The sequence below is a fragment of the Lactuca serriola genome, chromosome 3 (genome assembly GCF_051521515.1).
Source record: "Lactuca serriola cultivar US96UC23 chromosome 3, Lser_US96UC23_V15, whole genome shotgun sequence".
Lineage (NCBI taxonomy): Eukaryota > Viridiplantae > Streptophyta > Magnoliopsida > Asterales > Asteraceae > Lactuca > Lactuca serriola.
This window is the reverse complement of record NC_136410.1, coordinates 63,975,723-63,982,621: the sequence shown is the minus strand read 5'-3', so window position 1 is coordinate 63,982,621 and position 6,899 is coordinate 63,975,723.

Genomic DNA, 6,899 nt, shown 5'->3' with positions numbered 1-6,899 from the left:
CATCTATACAACACAAAATCCATTCTCTCAACGTACATCAATAAGGCACTAAATCCATAGCTTCCAACGTACATCTATAAGGCACTAAATTTATAGCTGCCAATATAATCCTTTAGGCGCAACTACCAGGATATTTAGATTACAACTAATGAACACTTAAATCAAAATACTTGGTAAACACTCCCTTTTGAAAATACTTAATAAACACCTAGTTCAAACAATGTGATAATAATGTATATCTAAATCCTGCAAGACCACTATTATTATTAACACACACACACACACACACATATATATATATATATATATATATATATATATATATATAATATTTCTAAAACAATATATCCCATCCCGTCGATCCCCACACACTGACCCTATACAATGATCTTACGAGATCTAGCCTGACGAATCGATATGAACAACAAACTGACGAAGCTGCTTCAGAAATTCCCTAGCAGCAAACGAGGATCAATACAGACATCAAATGAGGGGAATGGAATAAGTTTCACCACGAACCTTCATTCATAAAAGAAAGAATCACAAGACAATTAAGTCAGGGGTAGTTATCTAGATAGCAGTGCCTAGCCGTGGTCCGAATATCATGAGGTATTTTACCCCAGACTCATCCTATCTAGCATCGAACTTTTCCTAGCAGTGGTCTGGATATCGTGAGGTATTTTACCCCCATACTCACCCTATCCGACAATATAACACCAGACATACCTAGTAGTGATCTATTACCGACACACTTTATTAGGCAGTCTACGAAGATCCCTCAATTACTTCGTGAAAGGAAACGCTGACACATGAAGCTCGTCCAATCACTTCATAAAAGAAACGATGACTCCAAAGCTCTTCCAAAATAAAAAGTATGGGGAAATACTAATCGAGTACTACCGTACGCTCCCATCACCGACACACAATAGTGTCAAAAAGACTTTGTACATGATAGTATTTCTGGCACGTTATAGTACTTTGGTATGCGTAGGACTCGTACTTGAGAACATAATAATACCCCGACACAAGCAGCACCTAAGACACAGGGCTATGAAAAGGACTTCGTACATAAAATGTACTTCTATACGTAGGACATACTCCACTAATCATTGATCTCACCACACACGTACTTTTAATAAGAGGCCACCCAATGTCCAAACTTAATTGAACTAAACATCCCTTTTTAAGTCTTAACCCATCACTAGGCAAGCCTACAATGCTTATAATCAATTTTCGATACTATCTCCATTTAGGCAACGCTAACTAGTGTATACTTAACACAAAGTTTTAAGGAATAATATCATATATACACATCTTAACACATATTGAACCATAACTGATTCGCACGTTGTATATCATTAAATATATATCTAACACATATTTCGGGCAATAACAAATATTTCACACATATATATATATATATATATATATATATATATATATATATATATATATATAACACCCCCTCTAGCACGTATCACAATATTGTCCGCTTTGGGCCACTCAGCACGAGGACTTCCTAGGGGGTCACCCATCCTGGTACTACTCCCGCCCGAGCACGCTTAACTGCAGAGTTCTTATGGGATCTGCTGCCCTCACGGCTTTAAAACGCGTTGTGATAGGTAAGGTATCCACACCCCTTATAAGGAATGTTTAGTTCTCCTTTCCAGCCGATGTGGGATCAGATCTAACCCACTTTCACCCCCCATTATAGGGTTCGACGTCCCTGTCGAACACATCGACCCGTGCCCTGGCTCTGATACCATTTGTAACACCCCCTCTAGCACGTATCACAATATTGTCCGCTTTGGGCCACTCAGCACGAGGACTTCCCAGGGGGTCACCCATCCTGGTACTACTCCCGCCTGAGCACGCTTAACTGTAGAGTTCTTATGGGATCTGCTGCCCTCACAGCTTTAAAACGCGTTGTGATAGGTAAGGTATCCACACCCCTTATAAGGAATGCTTAGTTCTCCTTTCCAGCCGATGTGGGATCAGATCTAACCCACTTAAAATTGTAACGCCTGTGTTTCCGGGCTTTCCATTTTTAGCAATGTAATAGTCTAGGTTAACCTTTGTAACCCGTTTTGAAAATAATAGAAGTGTATTATTTGAGTATTATGTGATTTGTGCTTAATTGCTTAATTATGTGGTTTGATTAACTAAGAATAAAAATAAGCGTCAAAATTTAAGTGTAAAATAAACTTGATATCTTTGGTTAATGTTGTAGTAGTTGAAACGAGGTTTCCGAATATATATAGAACGCCCAAATCTGACTTCGTATGAGGAAGTTATGATTTATCGAAGTTTCGGCTTAGCGATGTGCAGCCCGAAATACTCGATTTGAGATTGAGCGGTTTTTAGCCGAAACAATCTAAACGAGGATCGAAGGTCTCGTTGTTGGTATCGAAGCGATGAAAAGTTAGGCGAGAACGGACGTTAAACGAAGAAGTTATGAATTTATAACGAAGTTTTTCTGTCCCGGCCTATTAAAAATAAATAATAAAAATAAATTTAAAATTAGCCGACGGAGTGTAAACGAAAGTTGTAGAGCGTAGTCTCACCTTCGCGTGGATATAAAGAACGTCGAAAACGGAGTTCGTATGAAGAAGATATGAATTTCCGAAGTTTATTAAATAAATTGTATTTAAAATTAATTGGAAAATCCGGCATTATCCGAAGAGGAGTCATCGGACTCATCCGAAGTACGTCCCGCGTACTCGTGTACGCCCCGCGTACACCGAGGAATGTCGACACTCGCACTCGAGCACTTCGGATACATAAGCAGTGACGATTTCGGAGCAGTACGCCCCGCGTACTCCGAGGCTCCAGCCTCCTATAAATAGGATGCGAGGGCAGCCGAGTTCTTTTGCTCTTTTCTCTCTTCTCTCTCCCGATTTGCATCGATTTGCGTGCCAGAAATACCCCGAAGCCCCGGTATTATTCTCGAGCCCCGAAGCAAGTCCCGAGATCCCGAAGATCCCGAGAAGTGCGGTTCTCGAGCCGAAGCTCTGCCCGCAAGAAGTTCAATTTTCGTGAAGATCATCCAGATCTGCTGAGGATTACTACTTCTGCAAGCCGTAGTGCTGTCTGATCATCTTCTGATCAAGTGAGTGTATACTACCTTTCATAAACACGATAATAATACAAGTATGGTTTGAGTGTATTAAGTATATTTTTGTTTATATGTGTGAATGTGTATTCACTTTCTTCTATCTTATAGATCTGATTATTTCTCTATGAAATACGTGTTATGTGTGTGTGTGCCTCATCTGTTATGTGGAATATGTATTGATTAAAGCATGCTATATAGGTTTTTAAACTATGTATAAAAATGTATATTTTTATCTACTAATATGTTGGGTAGAACATGGGTAGATAGTTGGTGTGTAATAAACAGAAGAGAGACCTCGTTGTTGTTTGATTTAGTCATCTAGCGGAGTTTAGATGACGACCACAGACTTTTCTAGATAGTCTTGTGGAAACATTAGCAGGTTCGCCACCTGTAGGTGTTAATGAACTTGGGTGTTCATTTGCTGTACTCTATCCCCATCATGGTTGCCTTATTTGACTTATATTGCTGAGGAACCCCCGAAGCATGTGTTGTCGCCTCGATGAAATATTCTTAGACTAAGTCCCTTGTGTTAGTTGTCTTAAGGACATAAAGTGAGAATAACAGGAATGGGTAATTGGGTTATTGTTGGTTGGTGGAAATTAAATATGATTATTTATTGTGGGTTGAAAACCCTATATGCTCACCAGGCTCCCAAGCCTGACCCACTTAGTTTTATTTGTATTACAGGAAGTGGCGCGAGGGCATAAGATGGACGAACCATCAAGTTGTTTTGTTTACAATCCTGTTTATGTATATATTTGTTGAATGACTTGTAATGTTATCGTTTATGCTTATTGGTCTGTATCGGAACATGACACCCTGAGTTTTGATTATATAATGAAAATACATTTCTTTTATGAAATGCTTTGGTAAACATTGTTTTATCATGTTTTGTTTTGGGAACAAATTCCGCAACTCTTTCAAATCAAAAGGATTTACTCTGAATTATTTTAAAAGCATAAATGAAATCGGTCTTTTCTGGCCGAGATTTTGTGGATGTCACAGTTGGTATCAGAGCATTAGTTTAAGCGAACTAGGAATTTGTAGGATTTCTAGACTTAAACTTAGAATGCTAAATGAAGTTTTGAGATGTGTGTCTGTTATGTTTTAGACACGAGCACTGGTTTAGTTTAGGAAAGTTGCCTAAAATGCTTTTATGTGCTAAATGTTATATGTTGCCATATATGATATTATTTGTTCGGATCTATGGTCTGTTGCCGACCGGATCTAGAAACTTTATGTGTGTAGGATTCTAAGCGTGCGTCTACGATATTAGAACTAGCATGTAAGTGTTTCGGAGTGATAAGGATGATTTGAATATCTATCGTGAATGAGGATCTAATTTCACCTTATTCGGTGTGTAGATCAAAATGGTGAGAACAAGAAGTGGAGTTGGAAATGCTGACGAAAACAGGAATCAACCACCCGTGATTGAACAAATACCTGTCGTAGCAGCAGCACCTGAGCCAATAACCATGGCTGGTGTGCAAATGATGATTCAAACAATGTTGGATCGTCAGATGGATGAAACTAGACAGTTGCTTCAACAGAATCGTGAAGAACTGTCAATTCGTGTGGAAGAGCCCGAATTAAATGAAGGGCATTCGGAAGGTGGAAACTTCAGTGGGTCTGTTGGTCAAGCCAGCCCACCGATAGTTAGGCAAAACAACCATGATGGAAGGAATGATGGAATGGGATGCAAGTACAAGGACTTTCTAACTTGCAAACCATCGACCTTCAATGGAAAGGAGGATCCGATTGGAGTTATGGATTGGATCTCCGAAATGGAGTTAGCCTTCATGACTTGTGGCTGCAGAGGCAAGTTGCAAACTATCTATGCAGTGCGTCAATTCCGAGGTGGAGCCGTTCGTTGGTGGAACACTCTAGGGAAGACTTTGAGCCCTAATGAGCCACTACAATTGGCATGGGCAGAATTTTTGGTGCAGTTCAAACGCAAGTTCTGTTCGGCCCAAAATTTGTTGGAGTTGGAGAATAAGTTTTTGGCATTGACGAAAGGCAGCATGTCAGTTGATGAATACACCAATAAATTCACCGATAAGATGGAGTTTTCCTTGCGTATCGTCCCAGACGAGTTGACAAACATGGACCGGTATGCGAAGGGACTCCCATGGGAGTACGAGGTGCCAGTACGTCAGGCACATACTCTAGAGGCAGCTATCTGGGCTGCCAAGTCTGTTGAGAACATGATTAAGGGGAGAACCACCGACAAGGTTGAGGTTGGTGATAAAAGAAAGTTTGAGGGAACATTTGGTTCCGGTAAGAAAGGCAAATTTTCGAAATCTGATTCGAAAAAGTTTGGAGGAAAGGGAGGCGAAGCGAAGTGGTGTGATAAGTGTAAGAAAAAGCACTTTGGGAAATGTAGCGAGGATGTAACCTGCTACAAGTGTGGGAAGGTTGGACATTTTGCCAATGAATGTCCGAACAACAAAAGGATGTGTTTTGGTTGTAATGAAGAGGGGCATATTTTGAAAGTCTGTCCGAAGAAGAAGGAGGCAGCTAGGCCCAACATTCTACCAAAGCCGAAGGCGAGAGCCTTCCAGATGACACTTGAGGCTGCGAAAGATGAAGCTGATGTCGCTTCAGGTACCTTTCTTGTTAACGAACTACCTGCTCAAATTTTGTTTGATTCTGGAGCCAACTACTCCTTTATTTCGCATGAGTTTGGTAGAAAACTAGCTTTGCCTGTTGATAGACTAGATAATGCTTTATTAGTCGAAGTTGTTGGTGGCAAGTTTGTACCTGTTAGCCATCGTATGAGAAACATCTTAATCGACCTTAATGGGAATAAGTTTCACGAGGAATTATTGCCTATCGATCTGAATGGTTTCGACATCGTGTTGGGAATGGATTGGCTTAGCGCCAATGATGCCGAAATATTGTGCAAGAAGAAGATAGTTAAAGTAAACCCGCCTGGGAAGGATTCATTTATGGTGTACGGGGACAAATGGTGAGTAAATTCTGGAATCATTTCTCTAATGAAAGCCAGAAAGTGTTTGACCAAGGGATGTACATCATATTTAGCATTCGTGATTGATGCTAAGAAGGAAAAGAAGGCGATGCAGAGTATTCCAGTGGTGTGTGAGTATCCGGAAGTATTTCCCGAAGATCTTCCTGGATTACCACCTGATAGACAAGTGGAGTTCAAAATTGACTTGTTACCAGGAACCACGCCAATAGCAAAAGCACCTTACCGATTAGCACCGACGGAGATGAAGGAGCTAATGATGCAACTTCAGGAGTTATTGGACAAAGGTTTCATTAGACCTAGTTCATCGCCCTGGGGAGCTCCGGTGTTATTTGTGAAGAAGAAAGATGGAAGTATGAGAATGTGCATCGATTACAGAGAGCTGAACAAGGCAACAATAAAGAATAGATATCCGTAACCGGGGATTGATGACCTATTTGATCAATTGCAAGGTTCGAGCTATTTCTCGAAGATCGATCTTAGGTCAGGATATCATCAGCTAAAGGTAAGAGAGAAAGATATCGAGAAGACTGCATTCAGAACTAGATATGGACACTACGAGTTCTTGGTTATGTCGTTTGGACTAACCAATGCTCCGGCAGCATTTATGGATTTAATGAATAGGGTTTGTAATCCTTTCCATGATAAATCCGTGATAGTGTTCATAGACGACATTCTGATTTACTTGAAAAGCCAGGAGGAGCATGGCAGACACTTGCGAGAAGTGTTAGAAGTTTTGAAGCAGGAGAAGCTGTATGCAATGTTCTCACAATGTGATTTTTGGATTCGTGAAGTCCA